The sequence below is a fragment of the Narcine bancroftii genome, chromosome 4 (genome assembly GCF_036971445.1).
Source record: "Narcine bancroftii isolate sNarBan1 chromosome 4, sNarBan1.hap1, whole genome shotgun sequence".
NCBI classification, from domain to species: domain Eukaryota; kingdom Metazoa; phylum Chordata; class Chondrichthyes; order Torpediniformes; family Narcinidae; genus Narcine; species Narcine bancroftii.
Genome location: NC_091472.1, coordinates 202,954,727 through 202,977,518, shown reverse-complemented (window position 1 = coordinate 202,977,518; position 22,792 = coordinate 202,954,727). Strand labels below are relative to the sequence as shown.

General features: G+C 45.3%; 1 protein-coding gene and 1 long non-coding RNA gene across 5 annotated transcripts in view; one reads left to right on the top strand and one right to left on the bottom strand.

Annotated features, from left to right (window-relative positions):
* The window catches only part of ppil2 (peptidylprolyl isomerase (cyclophilin)-like 2), a 408,077-nt gene that overhangs the window by 332,522 nt on the left and 52,763 nt on the right, over nt 1-22,792 (top strand). Inside the window, exon 18 of one of the 4 annotated variants that reach the window (XR_011356343.1) lies at nt 3,534-3,648. The exons of the other annotated variants lie outside the window; for them this stretch is intronic. The gene's annotated coding sequence lies outside the window, so the exon portion shown is untranslated. The remainder of the gene's footprint in view (nt 1-3,533; nt 3,649-22,792) is intronic. 4 annotated transcript variants of the gene reach the window in all.
* The window catches only part of LOC138760028 (uncharacterized), a 35,160-nt gene continuing 22,644 nt past the window's right edge, over nt 10,277-22,792 (bottom strand). The window contains exon 3 of the long non-coding RNA XR_011355344.1: nt 10,277-10,349. This is a non-coding gene — a long non-coding RNA (uncharacterized lncRNA). The remainder of the gene's footprint in view (nt 10,350-22,792) is intronic.

The window sequence follows — 22,792 nt, the reverse complement described above, 5'->3', positions numbered from 1 at the left end:
TTTAGGACAGAGATGAGGAAAAATAGTTTTTCCCAGAGAGTAGTGAATGTTTGGAATTCTCTAACCAGGGAAGTGGTTGAGGCTGCCTCATTAAGCATATTTAAAATTCGGTTAGATAAATTTTTACATGATAGAGGAATTAGGGGATATGGGGAGAAGGCAGGTTGGTGGAGTTAGGTCCTAAATTAGATCAGCCATGATCGTATTGAATGGCGGAGCTGGCTCGATGGGCCATTTTTGGCCTACTCCTGTTCCTACTTCCTATGTTCCTATGTTGACAAGGTCCCGCATGGTAAGATAATTCAGAAAGTCATGAGGCATTGAACCTTGGCTGTGTGGAGACAGAATTGGCTTGCCTGAAGAAAGTAGAGTGTGGTACTGAATGGAACGTATTCTGCCTGGAGGTCAGTGATGAGTGGAGTTCGGCAGGGATATGTTTTGGGACACCTGCTCTTTGTGATTTTTATAAATGACCTGACTGAAGAAGTAGAAGGATAGGTTAATGTTTGCAGATGACACGAAGGTTGGAGATGTTACGAATAGTGCAGAAGGTTGTCAAAGGTTACAACAGGATATAGACAGGATTCAGAATTGGGTGGAAAAGTGGCAGATGGTGTTCAATCGGATAAGTGAGGTGCTACAATTTGGAAGGTCAAACCTTAAGGCAGAGCACACGGTTAATGGAAGGATTCTTAACAGTGTGGAAGAACAGAAAGATCTTGGGGTCCAAATCCATAGATCTCTCAAGGTTTGCCTTGCAGGTTGATAGAATAGTTAAGAAGGCTTATGGTATGTTGGCCTTCATTAGCGGGGGGTTGGGGGGTGTTGAATTTAAGAGTCAAGAGATCATGTTGCAGCTCTATAAAGCTCTGGTTAGATCACACTTGGAGTATTGTGTTCAGTTCTGATCGCATCATTACAGGAACAATGTGGAAGCTATGGCAAGGATGTTGCCTGGATTGGAAAATTAGTCTTATGAGGCAAGGTTAGTGGAACTTGGACTTTTCTCTTTGGAGTGTAGAAGGATGAGAGGAGACTTTATTAAGTCCACAAGATTCTGAGAACCTGGGGTGAGAGTGGCAAGCACCAGAGAACATCTGTACAAGGTGAGGGAGGAAAGTTTAGGGGTGTTGTCGAGGGTAATTTTTTTTACACAGAGAGTAGTGGGTGCCTGGATTGCAATGTCAGGGGTTGTGGTGCAGACAGGTACAATAGAGACATTCAAAAGACTTAGACAGGCACATGGATGCAAGAAAAATAGAGGGTATGGGCTTGAGGTATGGAAAAATTAGATTGTTCTGGAGTAGGTTTATACAGGTCAGCTCAACATCATAGGCCGAAGGTCCTGCACTGTGCTATAATGTTCTGTGTTGCAAAGGAACTCCCTAAAGCCTCTTTATTAGTCACTCATACCCACACCCACCTTGAAGGACATGGACACCGTCACCAGGCACTCCCTCCAAATTGACTGTCATTCTGACTGAACTTTCACCATTGTCGGTTTAAAGACTTGCAACTCCCCATCAAAAGGCACTGAGTACATTTACAACAAGGAGTGCAGCAGTTTAAGGTAGCAAGTTGTGCCATCTTACAGGCTTTTGGGGATGAATGGTAAATTCCTGCTTTGCCAGCGACACTCTCATTCCACAAATGATGAAAAAAAATTTTGTGATTCAATGCAAGTGCCATGAAAACTGCACCAACCATATTGGTCAGTTTCGTTCTGATTTTCTCCTTGTTTAATAGGCAGTAAATGATGTCATGGGAATGTAGATTAGAGGCTGTAGTGAGAATAAGGAAGTACAGATTTAAAAATAATCCAAAGATTTTTTTACCCAATGATAAATTTTTGTTATGTCATCTGTGGGCAACTTGTCTTCGTCTCCAAATTTATATTTTTAAATTTAAATTTTAAATTTAGACATACAGCACAATAACAGGCCATTCTGGCCCACAAGCCCTTGCCGCCCAATTACCTACACACCTCGGTATGTTTTGAACGGTGGTAGGAAACTGGAGCCCCCAGGGAAAATCCACGCAGACACGGGGAGAACATACAAACTCCTTACAGACAGCACGGGATTCGAACCCTGGTCCCAATTGCTGTACTAACCACGCTGCCCCATTTTGAGCCATTGTTTTCTGAATAAGCTATTCCTAGTTGAACATTCCAACATAATTTACCACGGACTGTCTGTGTTCCGCTCAAATCATTATCAGCCCTCCCTGCAACTCTCCTGTTACACCGAGTTACATCACCTGGCAAAACAAAACAAACTTGCTTTGCCAACATACATTTATAATCACAAAAGAAACTTGAAAAAATAAACAAAAAATCTAAATGAGCTGTTATACATTTTAAGACTGTCAGCCATTCCCTGCCATTTGAGAGAATAGGATAATAAAAATAATGAAATGCTGGAAATACTTAGCGGGTCAGTCTGCAACTATAGGGAGAGAAACAGTCAATAGGCGCTTTTAAACTGCCGCACCTGGGTATCCCTCCTGGGACCCAAGTGCGTTTAATGGATTGAAGGTGCTCCCAGCACCTTTTTGCCTGCAGGGGGATCACCCCATTAAATCACCAACCCAGCGATTTAGGGGGCATCCCGCCCCCCGCGATGACGTGGTGCGTCACACACTCATCGGATGAAATGAAGTAGAAGATTTTAACCTCACTCCTCTTGGGAAGCACATTTAAACCACATTATAATATCCCCTTTCCTGATCTGCACTGCTGAATTCCTCCTCTACATTTGAACTTGGCGCCAACACGCTGCCCGATGACACATGGACGGAATAAACGGGTCGGCCAGTTTTGTTTTCAAACCACCAGTGGATGAGACCTAGGTTTAACTGGGTTACCTGACTACCTCCAAGGTAGGGCAGGGACCCAGTTGATTTAGGAGCACGCTGACCGGGTCGGATCCTTTCAAGCTACCGTGTGAATGGGGTGCTAACCGGGCAAATTGCCCATTTAACCCCATTTTACATGGCAGCTTGAAAGCACCTAATGTTTCAGTCATATATCCTTCATTAGAATAGAGGGTTAGAGAAAAGAAGTTTATTAGGCTGAAAGGGGGATGAGATGGGGATGAGAGTGGGGGAGGGAAGTGTCTTGAAGTGAAATTGAGATTAACCTACAGAGGTTTGGTGGTTCATTTTGGTGGGTCAAATTTGAAGGCAGAAAACTCCAGCTGTTTTCACACCTGAGGCAAGCGGTGACCCTACTTTGTCCCGGTAAAATTCCTGGGAATTCAGGACCTCCCGGGCTTTTCACACTGCGGTCCAAATTCCCGTGAATTTGCCCTCCTTGGCAATTTAGGTAGATTCCCGCCCCCACCGTCATACACTTACAGGAGTAAGTTTACTTCCCGTCTCTCCGTCAATCATTTGCCTGCTCGTTCGTTCGCTCCCCCCATCTTCACCAGCCCACACGCAACCCCAACCCCCACCCCTTGCTTCAGCCCGTCGCAATAGTAGCACAATGCTGGATGAATGGCTGACTTTCTTTCCCATAATCCCTCACACAGTTGGAACCGCTTTGGGAAATCCCGCAGCGAGAGGGATTATAGTTAACAAGGACGGCCATTCACCCCACATTGTAGTGCCGTCACGACAGGCCGAAATGGCCTGCTCTTTCAGGAGGTAAGTATCTTTTCATTTTCATTTTAATCGCCTACATAAGTCCCGACGTCACGAGGCTTCCCCTGCTCTACCATTTGCCTTTTCACACCTCAGGGCGAGGGTGGTCAGGTACCCTCTGGGCCGACCTTTTCCCTCTGCAGGTTCATGGGACTGTTCCCGGGAAAACTTCCCGAGAATCTTCATTTTACATTGTGGTGTGAATAGGCCTGCTGTTAATGGGCGGACTCTGAGCGGTTTGGAAAAACTGCACTGCTCGATCGGCATAGCTTTCACAGTGATAGGACTGGGCTTCGAATATCACGCTGTCTGTGAGGAGTTTGTACATTCTTGCCATATCTGCATGGGTTTTCCCCCAGGTGCTCCGGTTTCCTCCCACCATTCGATACGGGCCGAGAGTGTAAATTAATTGGGTGTAAATTGGGTGGCACGGACTCGTGGGGCTGTATGTATAAAATTACTGAGAGATCTTGGGATCTGTATTCAGAAACAACTCAAAGCTGCTGCACATGTTAGCAAGAAGGCATATGGGGTGTTGGCCCTCATTAATTGGTGGATCGAGTTAATGAGCCTTGAGGTAATGTGGCAGCTACATTAGGACCCCACTTGGAATATTGTGTTTGGTTCTGGCCACCTCACTACAGGAAGGATGTGGGTGCTATAGAGAGGGTGCAGAGGAGATTCACAAGGATGGGGCCAAAATTGGAGACCATGCCTCATGACGATAGGTTAAATGAACTTGGTCTTTTCTCCTTGGTGCGACAGAGGATGAGGGGTGACGTGATGGAGGTGTTTTGATAATCAGAGTCTTTGCATGGATAACCAGGGCCTTCTTCCCAGGGGCTGAAACGTCTAACTCCAGAGGGTATAGTTTCAAGGGGCTGGAGAACAAGTACAGGGGGGGGTAAGAGGTACGTTTCTCACACACAGAGTGGCAGGTACATGGAAGGGTGGTAGAGGTTGGAACAATAGGATCATTTAAGAGCCCATTAGATACATATATAGAACTGAGAAAAATGGAGGGTGATGCAGTAGGGAAATTCTAGGCAGTTGTTGGTTGGCAGAACACTGTACTGTGCTGTAGATTTCTATGTTCTATGGGGATAAGCTGCAAACAATGTCAATGGGAGAATCACAGCTATTGTATAGAGGATACAAGAGACTGAAGATGGTGGAATCTGGAGTAAGAAACAAATGGTTACTCGAACTAAGTGGGTGAAGCAGTACGTAAGAGGAATTGTCTCCGTTTCAGGTCCAGATACTGTATCAGGTCTGAGAGTGGAGAGGGAAGATAGTTGGTCTAAAGAGGAAGGGTGGTGGTTGGGGGAGCTGAGACAAGGGACTGTGGAGAGACGAAGGAGCTGAAGGGGTGGAGTTGGGAGACAGGGGCAGGTGGGTGGTCGATGGAGCAGAAAATGAATTAGAAAGAGCCAAGTGGGGGTGGGGAGGGGTGGTAGAGGGTGATAAGCAGGGACACAAGGGCTATGTGCTGGAAACTGTTAACTAAGGAAAATGAGGAGGGAGATATGGAGGGCAGATGGAATCAGATAAGGAAGAAGATACATTGGGTGGTGTGTGTTGGTGGGAGGAGCCAGGAGAAGGACAACACCAGGTGATGGGTGCTGGAGGAGGGGGTTCTGCGGCAAGGAAACAAAGTTTGAGGTGGATCAAAAAGAGAGATAAATAAATAAATGGGTTAAACAAGAAAGTCTGGAGATCCAGGGGCCTAGCGCCACATACAAATGTGTGACAAATATGGTGCTGAATCTCAGCAGGTCATGCAGCATCCATGGGGAGTAAAGTGTAACTAAGGCTTTGGGACTAGGCCCTTGTCAGAACAGACAGGTGTCTGAATACAAAGGTGGGGCAGGAGGAGAGGAAGGGGGAGGAGCACAGGTGGGATGGTAGAAGAGGGTCAGAGTCCAATTTCCGATTTATTGTCAGAGTGCACACATGACATCAGATTCCTTTTCCTTGTGGGTGAGGCAGAATTACCACTTATTGGCAGTACAAAAAATAAACCGTACACAGCATATACATGTAAACAAATAAAGAACTGTAAGCAGATAGCAAATTTAAACAAACTGACTGTGCAATACAGAGAGAATAGAAAAATCAATAAAGTGCTCAAGTAAGAATCCTTAAATGAGTCCCTGGTTGAGTTTGCCGTTGAGGAGTCTGATGGTGGAGGAGTAGCGCCTGTTCCCGAACCTGGTGGTGTGAGTCTTGTGGCACTGATGCCTCTTTCCTGATGGGAGCAATGAGAACAGAACATGAGCTGTGTGTATCCTTGCTCTCCGATGGCAACGTTCCACGTAGATGTTCTCATTGGTGGGTAGGGTTTTTACCTGTGATGTCCTGGGCTGTGTCCACTACCTTTTGGAGGGCTTAATGCTCAGGGGTATTGGTGCCCCCATACCAGACCGTGATGCAGCCGGTCAGCACACTTTCCACCATACCTCTGTAGAAATTTGCCAGGGTTTCTGGTGTCAAAACCAAACCTCCACAAACTCCTGAGGAAGTAGAGGCGCTGACGTGCTTTCTTCACAGCATCATTAGTGTGGTGGATCCAGGAAAGATCCTCCAAGAACTAAATTTGCTCACCCTCTCCACCTCTGATTCCCCCAATGGTCATTGGATTATCTATCTCTGGCTTTCCCTTCCTGAAGTCAACTATCGGCTCTTTAGTTTTGGTGACATTGAGTGTGAAGTTGTTGTTGGTGCACCATTCAGCCAAGTTTTCAATCTCCCTCCTGTACTCATCACCTTTCTTTATACAGCCCACTCTCTTTCTTTGGCTTGGCTTCGCGGACGAAGATTTATGGAGGGGGTAAATGTCCACGTCAGCTGCAGGCTCATTTGTGGCTGACAAGTCTGATGTGGGACAGGCAGACACGGTTGCAGCGGTTGCAGGGGAAAATTGGTTGGTTGGGGTTGGGTGTTGGGTTTTTCCTCCTTTGTCTTTTGTCAGTGAGGTGGACTCTGCGGTCTTCTTCAAAGGAGGTTGCTGCCCGCCAAACTGTGAGGCGCCAAGATGCACGGTTTGAGGCGATATCAGCCCACTGGCGGTGGTCAATGTGGCAGGCACCAAGAGATTTCTTTAGGCAGTCCTTGTACCTCTTCTTTGGTGCACTTCTGTCATGGTGGCCAGTGGAGAGCTCGCCATATAACACGATCTTGGGAAGGCGATGGTCCTCCATTCTGGAGACGTGACCTACCCAGCGCAGTTGGATCTTCAGCAGCGTGGATTCGATGCTGTCGACCTCTGATGTTAGGGATGAAGTCGCTCCAATGAATGTTGAGGATGGAGCGGAGACAACGCTGGTGGAAGCGTACTAGGAGCCGTGGTTGTAGAGGGTGTTGTCATTGTACTGAGCCACACAGTCATAGGTGTAAAGTAGCAGGAGTACCGGATAGGGAGAAGGAAGGGAGTGGGTAGGGAGCTGGAAGAGAGACATGGGGGAATGTGAGGGAACAATAACATCAACTTTTCTAATTTCCTCTCACCAAGTTTTTCCAGCACATTTGTGTATTGCATTAAATAAATAAACAGCTGTATGCAGTAGGTGAAGGTGACTGAAATTAGACGAAAGCCAGAGATAGATAATCCAATGGCCATGCAAGCGACAGAGCAGGAAGATGTGCCAGGCAGGTCAGGATGCCCATATCGAGTCCCCCTAGAGGAGAAAAGGGGGACAATAAATTAAACAAGCTGATCCCATATCACAGATGGGCAGAACTGTTGCAATGATGAATCCAGCCAGGCATGGGTTGTTCATGTCGATTCCCCATCACGTGATGGCGAGTTTTCCCAATTTAACATTCCCGCGAGGAACCAGCTTTTTGACCATGTAGAAAAATTACTGCAAAGTGCTAACCCCAGTTTCATGTTGGGAAATATGAAATCTACTGACAACTATGCAGTTACTGGGGAGTAGCCCATGTTTCTCCAGGAATTTAAACCCACATAATCTGGATCAGGAGGCAATGGCTGAAGACTTGCACAGGTTCGTAAATGGGGAATAAGCTGGCGGGGTGTGGTGAAATTGTGTAAGGGCAGTTCCGGAATGCTATTTCTTACTGGAATGTGTTGAGGGAATAACATTATGGTTTGGTCCTCTGCGGGTTCTAATTTGCACTTTCTGTCAGACGCCATGGGGCAGTACCTGGTCGCCCACACCACTAATGCGAAAGTTAGGAATTCAGCATCCTGGCCAATGTTTAACCATCAATCATAATCAATTACATGGGTGATTTATTTCACTATTGAGTGAAACATGAAAGTCTGCAGAGTGTAGTAAAAACGCACCAAAATGCTGGAGGGATTTTGGTGCATTTCACAATTGCTTCTGGCACCTTCTTATCTTCTAATTGGCTGCCACAATGTTTACATGACAACAATGATCACACTTCATAAGTACTTAATCATCTGTAATCAAAACCTCCCCCCACCCACCCCTTTTTTTTGGGAAGCTCCTAAAGGTTCTGGATAAAGGCTTGCATGTCTCTTCTTTCGTTAATGAATTGCCTGCATGCAGGAGCTTTGCACAAAGTGTCCACCACCTTTGTAACTGATATCGGCCTAAAGGGAACAATCAGATCCAAAGAGACTGCCAAAGCAATTTAGAATCTGATGATGGAGAGGTTAATGCATATGATCTTCTGAGGTTCACTGAATTGATTCCTGGGAATAAGGTTTGATTTGCGAAAAAGGTTTGAGTAATATGGGCCTATGCTCATTGCAGTTTTGAAGAATGAAGGGCGATCTGATAGACTAAGATTCTGAGGGGTGTAATGGATAAATATTGGGAGGAATTTTGGTAAGATTACAGTAGGTTACGTACTTACACACATTTTAAAACAGATCTTATTTGAAATACTGAAGATTTCATATTCAGTAACATTGCAGGATCTGAGAATTTCACAAGTAGGTGCTAATTGAAATGACATCATGAAATGAATAGCCATTATTTTGTAGGAGACAAACTGGGTGTTTGCAAGTACCTACAGGGTGCTCACAGAAAGGTCACTCCTTGCTTTTGTTTATCTAAGACAACAGCTTGACCAAGAGAACTCCTGTGGTTTGCTGAAGAAGGTGGGGGTTTATGCAAGTGAGAGAGTCACATGGGCTTTCTGCCAGTTGGCAGAGAGAGAGAGAAGACAAGCTCAACACGCTCTCTCAGCCAGTGTGTGTGTGTGACACTGAAAGAGACTGAACAGTTACAGCTGAAATAAGCCAGGAAGAGCTGGTGGAAAACAGAAAGCTCAAGAGTGGTGGATGGCTGAAAGTGCTATCTGTCTGATGTTTCTCTTGGAATAAGTGAAACAGAAACGAACTCTGTGATAGCCTGAAAGAAAGAGGTTACCATCTGGAGAACCCTGATGGGGCAAGTTTCATCAGTGAGACATTGAGGTGACTAATGGTGGTACCTCAGTTGTGGAAATCCTGGAACAAAAAATCTCTCTGCAAACCCTACAAGAACCTTCCTGAGCGGTAAACATTTACCTTTCGTGCACCAAAGCCTGGTGAACTTTATACTTGTTAAATTCTGTGCACAGTATAAGAATTGCTTGCAACCAGAGAACTTGGAAGAAGAAGTGAGATTGAACTGTGAACCAAATAACTTTTCTTAAATTTAAACACATACATGTGCACTTAGAATTAGAAGGGGGTTAATTTGAGTTAGTTAAGTATAGAGATAAGTTAAAGTTTGAATCTGTTTTCATGTTTAAAATTGATTAAAAACAACTTTTGTTTTAAATAACTACTTGTCTTGATGAATGTCTATTGCTGCTGGGCTTTGGGGTCCTTTGGGCTCATAACAGGGGGCTGGAAAGGATAAATATTGAGGGCAAGGTTTTTTTTAAATCTTGTGGAGTGATGTAGGACTTGGAGTATAGTTACAGAATAAGAAGTTGGCCATGCCAGACAGTGGCGGAGATCTTTTTTTAATTCTCAGGGGTCATGACTCTTTGGTATTATCTACCTCAGAGAAATGTGGAACAATTACAGCACAGAAGCAAGCCACCTCAGCCCCTCCAGCATGGGCCAAACCATTTTTCTGCCTAGTCCAATGGTCCTGGACCCAGCTCTTAGCCCTCCACACTTCTCCCATCAATGTACCTGTCCAAATTACTCTTAAATGTTAAAATTGAGCCCACATGCACCACTTCAGCTCATTCCACACCCCTGCCATTCTCTGTGTGAAGAAGTTCCCTCTAAACTTTTCCCCTTTCACCCTTAATCCATATCCTCTGGTTTGTACCTCACCTTCCCTCAGTGGAATAACTACATTTACTCTGTCTATCCCCCTCATAATTTTCAATATCTCTATTAAATCTCCCCTCATTCCTCTATGCTCCAGGGAATAAAGTCCGACCGAATCTGATTGACCTTTCCCTGTACCTCAGTTCCTGAAGTCTGGGCAACATCCTAGTAAATCTTCCCTGCACTCTTTCCATCTTATTTGTATCTTCCCTATCCCTATGGTTAGGTGAATGATTAAATATCTTCGATGCTGATCCCTTTGTACGGGATTTGATAACTACAAGCACCAATTAGGAGGGTACCGAGGCCAATATCAGATGTACCATGATTTTATTGAAAGATTTTACTCACAAGGGCTCCAGGGGTCATATTGCCTGCTTCTGTTTCCATTTCTTCTCTCATGTTGAAACGTTGAAGGATGGAGGTTGAAAGAAACCTGGGCATAGCAGAAACCAATGGCACTCACAGCCGAACAACAATGAGCAAAGCAATTCAGAAACGCTCACACTGTAAGTTCTGGCATTAACTGTATTTCCTGTAAAGGAAGACTTAAGTGCTGGGGGATTTCATCGTGGCATTTTAAATATTAAACATGTTAGAAGATATAAATACACTCAACTATTCTGTTATAAAGTGGCAGATGTACAAACTCAGAAAAGGCAGGTTTTGGGCATAGCAGTTAGTGTAATGCCTTTACAGCGTCAGCGATCGGGACTGGGGTTTGAATTCCGCACTATCTGTAGATAGTTTGTACGTTCTCCCCATGTCTGTTTCACCGGGGACTCCGGTTTTCTCCCACCATTTGAAACACACTGGGGGTTGTAGGTTAATGGGTGTAAATTAGGTGGCATGGGCTCGTGGGCTGAAATGTCCTGTTACCCCACTGTATGTTTAAATTTAAAATGTAACATTGAGGTGATGTTTACACAATTGGCCTTCATTTGTCATGTTTATGCGAGTGTTCTGCAAGTTGACAGTTTTCCTCAGCCTAGTTTGTAGATAATGCTTTATTAGCACTACTTGTTTGGTTCATGGCTGTTGTGATACTTATCATTATTTTCTAGAAGTATCTATTGTAAGTATTAAACTGTGAAGGACTGACTCTGTAATCCACAAGCAGTGATATAAGAGAAACACAAAGATACTGGAATCGTGATGAAATACTCAGCAGGCCCGGCCGAGTCCGTGTTTTGGGCCCTGGCCCGTTCTCAAGACTGAAGTAGGAAGGGTGATGACAGGTATATCAAAGGGGAGGAAGCTGACAGGTGAAGGAGGGAGGGATGGAGAGACAGGTAGAGGAAATGACCACTGTGGAGGGAGAGGAAGCCGAAGACAAAAGTAGAAGTTTGCCATTGATCTCATCAGCAACAACGATGAGTCACACTACAGAGGAGGTGGAAAATCTCGTGATATAGTGCGAGAGTTACAATCTGAGCCTCAATGTGGACAAGAAGAAGATGATCGTGGACTTCAGGAGGACCAGGAATGACCATCCTCCACTACACAGCAACAACTCTGTAGTAGAGAGAGTGGAGAACACCAAGTTCCTTGGAGTTCACTTAACCAGTGACCTATCGTGGACACTCAACATCTCCTCACTTGTCAGGAAGACTGCATTTCCTGAGAAGACTGAAGCAGGCAAGGCTACCGGCCACCATTATGTCAACCTTCTATAGGAGCTCTATCAAGATCGCCCAGGCCGGATGTATTGCAGTGTGGTATACTTGCTACAAAGAAATGGATCAGAAGTCAGTCCACAGGACCAAGAATGGCAGAGAGGATGACTGGAGTCTTCCCCACCTCCCCCCGCCCCCCCCCCCCACATCTTGGACGTGATCTACCGGGCTCGTTGTTTGAAGAGAGCACGTAAAGTTGTTAATGATTCCACCCCACACACAGCACCACCAGGCTGAGGAGCAGCTTCCTCCCATGAGCAGTGAGAATGCCAAACAACCAAACAAACACCTCACACTAATTATCCGAGACTCTCATACTCACAAATCAATATTTATTTATTTATTTGTCTCCATGAATACTTGTTGGGCATGTGTATTGTTTGTCTGTGTGTGTTATGTCTGGTGATGTGTCTGCGTGTTTTGCACTGAGAAACAGAGAACACTGTTTTAATAAACTTGATTTGACTAATAACAGGACCAGGTAAAAAATAAAAGATGGACTATTAGAGCAATAATATGAGCTTTAATGCTGCAAGTTCCGGTTCAAGTGTAATCTACTTGATGTTGAAGAGTAAAACTATTTGCATAATAAAGTCAGTCAGCTAAAGGTTTAATTATGCCCCTATAAATTATCTGAGACCATGCCCATCACCTTTACTGTACACTATTCTTTGATGGCAGTAGCAATCACTGTTTAAAAGTTTCTACTATTGCACAGGTCCAGAAGGACATGTTCATTTTTTTTTTAACTCCAATTTTTACGTGGTGAGACATTACATTGAAGTTAATTCCACTTTGTATTTGACTTCATCATTCAATCAGCTAAGTTTTCCGCAAAATTAGGAACCTGGAATTTCTGGGTGAGAGGTTGTCATTTTCAATGGATCTTGTCGAATCTGTAGTCGGAGACCGAAACATGGAAAACGGGGAACAGCGAGAACAAGCTGTTTAGATCCTTCTCCAATATTCAATACAGTTCTGGCTCATTGTTATCCCCATCCCACTTGCTCCCCATGCCCCTTGATTCCTTTTGTATCTCCCCTTCTTCAATACATTCAGTGACACAGGCTCTGCCTTTCAGAGAATTCCATAGGTTCAGCACCCTGTGAGGGCAAGGGTTTCTCCTGAGTTCAATCCCAAATCTCTTGGCTTGTAAACTGACTCCAATGCTGTGACTTCTCTTTATAGAAACCCATCCAAGAGTTACATTCTCCCTACCTTTCATCTGCGTTACCACGTCAGAATTTTGGAAGTTTTAGTTCGTCCTTCCTCGTTCTTGTAAACTCAAGTGAATGCAAAGCTTGTGACAGCCCCGCCGCCCGCTCCGGAAAAATGTGGCAGAGCAATGGCCGTCTTCCCTACTCTATGCAGCTGGAACTGTTCTGGGAAACACAGAGTGGTTCCAGCTGCGTGGGGGAATTATGGGTTAGGGAAGACGGCCATTGCTCTGCCACGTATTTATGATGGGAGGCGCTACGGCTCCAGTCACCCCATCTCCATCCGGCCCGGAGGGCAGCATGAGGCGCCGCTCGACATGAATGCAGCTCAGGAGCAGCCTTTTATGGGCTGCTCCATGAAAGGTAAGTTTATGTTTTCCCTCCGCGCTTGTAGCTGGCCTTCAGGCGGAGCCCTGACATGAAAGGATCTATTGACAGGTTGCCCTTTCTTAGATAAGGAGACCAAACATCACACAGCACTCCAAGCGTGGCCTCAGCAAGGCCCTGCATATCTGCTTCAATCCACTTGTTGGCTGTCTTTTTTTTGTTGTTTTAACTGCATGTCCATGACATTTATATAACGATTTGGATGAGGGAACAGAATGTAATTGTTTGAAGTTTGTCAATGAGGAGGGTGCAAATAGTTCAAGTTTTTCATAATCCACTTGTACAAAGATAACCCGACGAAACATCGTTCTCCAGTGCTCGGTGCAAAAATATGCAGACACACAGCCAGACATAATGCACATACAAACAAATGATACATATGCAGTACATATATACATATTTTTAATTTTTTTTTAAATGTAGACATCCAGCATGGTACCAGGCCCAATTACACTCAATTAACCTACAACCCCCCTCCCCCCATTACATTTTTGAACGGTGGGAGGAAACTGGAGCTCAAGGGGAGAATGTCCTTACAGACAGCGTGGGATTAGAACCCCAGTCTTGGTCGCTGGCGCTATTAAGGTGTTGCACTAACTATGACGCCTCTATTATTTACTTTTTTTTCTCTCTGTGACATCTTATGTGCCAGGTTTACTAAAATAGGTATTGGTATGTTTTATCTAAGCAAGAAACTGCAGCAAGTGAGACTCCCATTTATTTTTATACATCAACAGGGGTGACTTGGTTGCATACAGATTGACTCAGCACTATGCCAGCGATCTGGGTTCAAATCTGGCACTGTCGTAGTGTTGCGTTTAACCTCTACACAATCATGCCAGCCCTGTTTGTATATAACAATAAATAAGTATTGATTAATAAATTGTAGAATCTCATAAGGTTAGTGTGAGCAGTTCATTCAGACGTTCAGCAACTCGCTGCCTGTGGGAGGAAGCTGTTCCTCAGCCTGGTGGTGCTGGGTCTGATACTCCTGTATCTCTTCCCCGACGGGAGCAGCGATTTTGTGTGGCCTCTTCAAACAACAATGGAGGAGAGGAGGGGGACCCCAATGATCCTCTCTGCCAAACTTATGGTCTTGTGGATTGACTTCTGATCCATTTCTCTACAGCAACTGTACCGCACTGTGATGCAGCCGGCCAGGATGCTCTCGATAGATCTCCTGTGAAAGGTTGACATCATGGTGCCCTCGGTCGTCTCAGTAAGTGCAGTTGCTGTTGTACCTTCCTGTGGAGATGTGTGTCCAGCATAGGTCACTTGTTAAATAGTTTTCAATGTGACTGAGACAAGTTGAGTGAATGGATAAATATAGGGCAGATGCAGTAACCTGTGGATACATGTCAAGTTAGCCACTTCAGGAGGGAAATGTTTTTGCAAAAAGAAACTGGCATGTTCTTGTTCACCAGCCTCTGAAAGCAAAGGTTTTCCAGGCCTTGCCTTATCCTGCCTTAACCATAGCTGTATACATTAATGTTGGAGTCTCTACCCATCAGACACACTGAAGCAGTTCAAGAAAGTTTGTCACCAATTTCACAAACATAATTCGGGTAGAGTCATAAATGCCCACCTTGCTAGCACCGTGCATATCCTGTAAATGCACTGAGCAGTTATGTAACCAGATCTTTATATGTTAAATCCGCAAGGCTATAATTTATGAGTGAGGTTTTTCAGTTGGTTGTTTTTCCAGACACTTTTGTGTAGTCTTCCAAAGGCGCTATTTTCCACTCATTCCAAACTCCCACCACTCTCTATGTGAAGAAGTTCCCCCTAAACTCTTGCCCTTTTGCCCTTATGACGTCTAGTTTGTATCTCACCTACCCTCAGTGGAAAAAGCCTATCTATATTTACTCTGTCTATCCCCCTCATAATTTTACATACCTCTATCAAAGCTCCCCTCATTCTTCTACGCTTCAGGGAATAAAGTCCTAACTTGTTTAACCTTTCCCTGTAACTCAGTTCCTGAAGTCCGGGCAACATCCTAGTAATCTTCTCTGCACTCTTTCCGTCTTATTGATATCTTTCCTGTAGTTAGGCAACCAAAACTGCACACAGTCAAATTTTGCAGACGTTCTAAATGTTGTAAAAACAGAAAACTGCTGGTGGAAGTGAGCAGGTCTCCTTAAGGTATGAGCAAAAAACCTGAATAAATAGGCTGGGGGAGGAGAAATTCAGGTTGAGGGGTGATATTGAACATGGATTGTTGAGGAGAGGTGAGAATTGATCGGGGAGAAGTGTGGCTTTGTGAGTGCAGAGCTAGAGGGAAAGGGAGACAAAAGGCACTTTCAAGCAGGGAAAACACCCGTCTGTAAAGGTGGAGGTTCTTCGCCCTTACACCTAAAGACATACCAATTCCAACCCTTGGGGGAGGATAATCACGGAGCGCTGCCCTCTGCTGCCTGACCTGAATGTACAGCCGCTGCAGCAGCTGGTTAGGGGCGGGCTGATGATGCCATTAGCCCGCGACTCATGTCTCCGCTTACCCCTCTCCCTCCATGACCCCGTCAAGGCAGGGGCGGCAGGTGGGAGCCGTCGGATTAGCAGGAGACATCGGGGCAGTGAGGGCAGCGGAGGCCAGTGGGGCAGTGGGAGCCATCAGGGGGCGGCCAGTGTGGGCGTTTCAGCATCTCTGCTTCTCATAACACAACAGAGCAATGGCCGTCTTCCCAAATCATAATCCCCCACACAGTTGGAACTGTTCTGAGAAACACAGACCAGTTCCGGCTGCATGGGGGATAATGGGTAGGGAAGAAGGCCATTGCTCTGCTGTGTATTTATGATGGGAGATGCTGCGATACCAGTCGCCCCTCCTCCATAGGCTCCAGAGGCCACTATGAAGTGCCTCTCAATGTGAATGGGACGCTGGAGCAGGCTTTTAGGGCTGCTGTCTGAAAGATAAGTTTTAAGTTTTTGATCTGCTCTTGAAGTCGGCCTCCAGGCAGAGGCCTGACATGAAATTGCCTAGAGAGGAAGACAGAGCCAGGGGAGAGGAGACAAGGATTGGGAAAATGACAGACGGGGGTGGGGGGTGGGTGGTTAGCTAACAGAAACTAGAGAAGTCAATGTTAATGCCATCTGATTAGAGGATGCCTAGAAGAAATATGAGCTGTTGTTCCTCCAATTTGCAGTTGGTCTCAGTCTGGCATTGCACGAGGCCATGGACATACATGTTGGCATGTGAATGGGATGGGGAATTGAAATGGGTTTCCACTGGAAGATCCATGCTATTGTGGCCAACAGATCTGAGATGCTCAACAAGGCAATTTTCCAGTCTGAATCCAGTCTCTCTGATGTAGAGGGGGCCACAACAGGAGCACCGGACATACTAGGTGGCCCCTGCAGATTCACAATGAAAGTGTTGCTTCACTTGGAAGACTGGGGCCCCGAATGATGGTGAGGGAGGAGGTGCAGGCACGAGGAGGATTTCCGGTAGTCGCAAGGATAGGTACCAGGGGGACGGTTGGTGGGGAGGGAGGAGGGGACAAGTGAGTCACAGAGGGAGCAGTCCCTGCGGAAGACGGAGAGGGGAGGAGAGGGGAATATGTGTCTGGTAGTGGGATCATGTAGTAAGTGGCAGAAATGGCAGAGGATGCGGAGGCTAGTGGAGTGGTAGCAAAGGACAAAGGGAATCCTGTCCTGTTGTGTGTGGAGGTAGAGGGGGCCAGAGCAGATGTGTGGATATTGGAGGATATATCTGGGTGAGGATGAGTTGATGGTAGTAGAGGGGAAATCGACATATATTTGAAAAAAAGAACATAATTCTTCCATCTCCATAGCTTCTGCTCCCTGGATGTGGTCTCCATGCAAGATCATCCGAGATGTCCTCCTTCTTCCAAAAACATGTCTCGTCCCCCACCCCCCCGCCCCGCTACCATCAACCTAGCCCTCTGTGAATTGACCCTCGCTTCAATTGCAAATGAAGTCTTTCTCATTTGCAATTGCACATGTGAGCCAGGATCGCTTATTCTTTAATGTCTTCTCCTGCTGCAATCAAAAGTTAATTTGCAGCTTCAAATATAGAAGCTAAATTATGTTCAACAAAATAAAAAGTCCACACACGCCTTTGCCATCGAAATGTGTATCTTATTAAAAATTAAAAAGTTCATTCTGACCCATTATTTCCCCCGTGTTGTTCTTGTTGGTCGGTGGGAGAACCTCCTTCCTTTACTGAAGTCACAGGAAAACCTGCCACGTCAAGTCGTCATTTATGTAGATTTTACCCAATACAATCATACGGTTTAGTGTGTCTTCTGCTCTGGGAATGTTCTTGGAACTCAACTTAAGAAAGGGCTGTTGGACACAGTGTTCACATTTTATAAAGCATGAAACTGCAGATTACTATTGCAATCTCTCAAGAGGAAAATGTCAAGAACCGTAACTGCTGGGTTACCATCAAGATGTAAAGGAGGAATAGATTACTAATTATAGAGGCCTCTGAACATCTAATGCCTTTCCTTAAGCTTACGAGCATTCCCTGATTTACAAGTGCAGCCTTTGTTGGGATATTTGGTGATGTTTATGATTCTCCTCTCTGAGTCAGAGAGTTCAAGCTCCATTCCAGAAACTTTAATGTAATGCCACAAGAAGTTGCAGGTGTTCTCCATTGTATTACCTCCTGTCTCAGGTCAATAAATATTCTCCAGAACTCATGGATGAGAGGAACTCCAGCAGCACCCGGGGCATCTGACAGCATGCTGGATCAGCACCTACCTGATGATCCTCAACTATCATGTGTACCAGCTCCAAAGCTAATTGCAACAAGAAGCAGCTTCCAAACCACATGGGAGGATAAGGACAGTAGACACATAGGAACACACTACCATCATCAAATTCCCTTCCAAGGCACTCACCACCATAACCCGAACATGGATGACCACTTCATCGCTAAGACTAGCCTACAGCTGCTGACCTGAGAGCAGTAGGCAGCTCACTACTGCAACCTCAAGGGCATTTAAGAATAGGTAAAAAAAATGTTGGGCTTTCTATTAATCCCCACGTCCTGTATCTCATTCAAGCAAATGTGTGTCAGCAATTTCTAAAAGAACATCGTTTTTTGCTTTACATCCTGAGAGATAACATGGGCTGGATCACATCAGTAATCCTGCTTGCAATACACTGCACAGTGAAAATTACGCAGGATGGTTTCAGACAGATGACTAGAGTTTTACAGGCTGAGCCAATTAAATTCAATCTATTTGCACATAAAATATAGTCGTACAGACTATAAGGCAACTACAAAACTGCAATTTATCACATTAAAGGCCCTCCATAATGTTTGGGACAAAGACACTTCTTTCCCTTATTTGCCCGTGCTTCAGTTTTAAATTTGTAATCATACAATTCACATGTAATTAAAGTGCATTTTCCAGATTTTATTCCAGGTTATTTGTACACATTTTGGTTTGACCATGTAGAAATTACAGCACTCTTTATACATAGTCCCCTCATTTCAGGACACAGAATGTTTGGGACATTTGGCTTCACATTTGTGATTACTCAGATATGTTGGTTCAGGGATAAGAAAGTTGGACTTGCTTCTTAGCATTTTAATCACTTTTGGAATCTGTAGTTGCCATTTTTCAGCATGAGGACCAGAGTTGTGCCAAGGCTGAAAAACAAGAATAAAACAGGAAGAGACATCACCTAAACCTTAGGATTCCCCAAATCAACAGTTTGAAACATCATTTAAGAAGAAAGAGCGTAATCACAAAGGGGCTGGTATCCCAAGGAAGACCCCCACTGCTGATGACAGAAGAATTCTCATCATAATGAAGAAAATCCCCAAATGTATATCCGACAGATCAGAAACTCTCGTCATGTGTAGAAGTTTTGATGACTACTGTCCACTTCATGAACAGAAATACAGAGGCTACACTGCAAGATGCAAACCACTAGTTACCCACAGAAACAGGATGGCCAGATTACAATCTGCCAAGAAGTATTTAAAAGAGCCTGCAGAATTCTGGAAAAAGGGCTTGTGGATTGATGAGACTAAGATGAACCTGGAGCAGAGTGATGGTGAGCAAAGTGTGGAGGTTTAAAGGAAATGCCCAGATCCAAAGCAGGCCATCTTTGGCACGTTTTGTATCTTGCAGTGTAGCCTCTGTATTTCTGTTCATGAAGTCTTCTGCGGACGGTGGTCATTGACACCTCCACTCCTGCCTCCTGAAGAGTGTTTCTGATCTGTTAGATATACATTTTGGGGATTTTTCTTCATAATGATGAAAATTCTGTTCTCAGCAGTGGAGGTCTTCCTTGGAATACCAGTCCCTTGGTGATTACTGAGCTCACCAGTGCGCTCTTCCTTCTTAAAGATCTTCCAAACTGTTGATTTGGGGAACCCTACAGTTTGAGCGATGTATCTTACTGTTTCATCCAGCCCCCTAATGACTTCTTTGACTTTCACTTCTACAACTCTGTTCCTCATATTGAAAAATGGCAACTACAGACTCCAAAGGTGATCACAAGTTATGGAGGGTTTGTAAGAGCAGTTCATCAGTTGTTCAGCAGCCTCACAGCTTGTGGGAAGAAGCTGTTCCTCAGCCTGGTAGTTCTGGGTCTGATCCTCCTGTATCTCTTCCCTGACAGGAACAACTGGAAGATGCTGTGTGCAGGGTGTTCGAAGTCCTCTGAATTTGCATGCCCTTTTTCGACGACGATCCCGATTAATCACATTGATGGGAGGAGGGAGACCTGAGTGATCCTCTCTGCCACTCTTATGGATTGACTTCTCATCGGATGCTTTGCAGCCACCATATCACATTGTGATGCAGCCGGCCAGAATGCTCTTGATAGAGCTCCAGTAGAAGGTTGACAGGATGGTGGGGGGTAGCCTTGTCCGCTTCGGTGGTCTCAGGAAGTGCATTTGCTGTAGCACCATCCTGACAAGCAAAGAGATGTTGTGCATCCAGGATAGGTGACTTCTTAAATGGACTCTCTCCAATTCCAGACTATTAATGTCCAATGAAGGGCTGTCCTTCTGAAGTAAACAATCATCCCCTCAGTCTTGTCCATATTGAGACTCGACTTGTTACTACAGATTTTCCACCTCTGTAGTGTGACTCAATATTGTTGCTGATGAGGCTGACCACTGTGGTGAAATCTGAAAACTGTTGGAGCTGGACCTGGTGATGCAGTCGTGGATCAGTAGCGAGAACAGGAGCAGGCCAAGCACACAGCCCTGAGGTGCGCCAGTGCTCAACGTGACAGTGCTCAATGTTTTGCTGCCATTCAGGATCAAGGCCTGTCTGAATCCAGAGTTTATTTGATTGTTTTTAATCCAGGATCAGTTTGCCTTGAAGTTTTCTTTGATTTTGGGGAAAATTTCTTTTATTCTCTTTGAACCAATTGCTACATGAAAGTGTTTGTCATATTATCTTGAGGAAAGCTCCACTGGAACTTCTTAGCAATCAAACCTACAGATCAGGGACTTTAAACTTAATGCTGAGGTAACCTCTTGCCAATACACTGAAGAGACTTTTGAGACTTACTCCAATGTAGCTCCCTTGCAGCTGCATTTACGTCATTAACCCATTACAGTGCCTACATTATAAGCTCCATATTTTATTGTAAGGAATAGAAAATTTAGCCCCATCAGCCTGTGAGCCAATTGGTTGGATCATAACTGATCTATGCCAGGACTATCTCGACCCACCATTCTTCCTTATCTTTCAGTTTCAGTTCTCTTCACTAACTAAAATAGATAGATCTCACTCTTAAAACTTTCCATTAACCCAACATACAGGGTAGAAAGTTCTGGACTTCTGCTGTTTTATTTTTGGAAAAGTTCATTTCTTAATGTCTGACTCAATAAAAGGTGAACAGTGCCTATGCCAGTGCAGTGCTGCATTTGCCCAGTTCAGGCAACAATTCACGATACGTGTGGTACATATGCTGGAGATGATACCGGGACATTGCAGTAGTCGGGGTTGAAGCAGCTGCTATCATCCTGAAACCAAAGAGGGTGACAGTAACAGGCTTCAATGAGCACCGCCCAGTAGCACTGACCTCCACCATTACAAAATGCTTCGAGCATCTGGTGATGGATTGTGTCAAAAGCGCACCTCCCAGAGGCGCTGGACACATTTCAATTTGCCTACAGATGGAACCGTTCCACAGATGCTGTATCCTCGTCCCTCCGCTCCATCCTGACCCACCCTGGATAACGACACCTAATACTCCAAGCTGCTGTTCATTGTCTTCAGCTCGGCGTTTAATAGAATCATACCCCACAGGCAGGTGGAGAAGTTGTCCTCTCTGGGACTCAACATTCCTCCCTATAACTGGATTCTGAACTTCCTAATGGAAAGTCAACAGTGTGTCTGGGTCGACAACAGAACGTCAAGCATAGTCACGCTGAGCACTGATGCACCTCGGGGCTGTGCGCTTGGCCCGCTCCTGTTCACTCTACTGACCCACGACTGCGTCGCCAGGTCCAGCTCCAACAGCGTCATCGAGTTTGGAGGTGACCCGACAGTCGTTGGCCTCATCAGCAACAACAGTGAGTCGCACTGCAGAGAAGAGGTGGAAAATCTCACAAAATGGTTCAGGAATAGCAGCAACCTGAGTCTCATCGTGGACAAGACAAAAGAGATGACCGTAGACCTCTGGAGAAACAGAGACGACCACCCTCCACTACACCTTAACAGCTCAGTAGTGGAGAGAGTAGAGAGCACTAAGTTCATCAGAATGCACTTAAGAAGTGACCTATCCTGGACCCACAACATCTCCTCGCTTGTCAGGAAAGCACAACAATGACTGCACTTCCTTAGAAGGCTGAGGCAAGCAAGACTACCAGCCACCATCCTGTCAACTTTATACAGGAGCTTCATGGAGAGTGTCCCTGGCCAGCTGCATTACTGTCTAATACGGTTGCTGCAGAGGTCAATCCGCAGAACCATAAGAGCGGCAGAGAGGATCACTCAGGTCTCCCTCCTCCCATCAATGTAATTTAGTGGGATCATTACCCAAAGAGGGCCCTGAAAATTGCTCATACAAATCCTCCAGGACTCTCCTATTTATTTATAATATTTATTTTTAATGTGTGTATATGACTTCCATCTTTTTCTTCATTCTTCTGGCTATCCATCCTATAGGATGATGATGGTTCCTTTCAGTCAGTTTGAAACCCCACTCCTCAGAAAGGAACAGCATGTGCGTGAATGGATTTAGGTGAGTAGAGGGTTGCACAGGGCCAGACCCACCATCTCGACATCCCCTCCTGGATCTAGTGGCATAGTGAGGTCCAAGATGGCTGGGGGGAGGTTCTGTTGCAGTGAATGGCCAAGCCAAGCTTCGATGTCTTGTTTTCCCTCCTGCAGGGTGTCCAGCCACCCTCCGCACCAGGCTTGCTTAGTGGGGAATCTGGTTTAGTCACCGACCACCTGACCATGAGACAGGTAGTACAAGGGAATCCCATTATAATGCGAATCTGGATATAACATGATGAGTCATTGGACTGAGGTGTCGGACTGCCACCAGGAGTGGGGACCATGGGCTGCTGTGGGGAGCTGGGACCTCGGGCTGCCGCGAGGAATGAGGACCATGGGTTGCCACAGGGAGCAGGAACATCGGGCTGCTGCCAG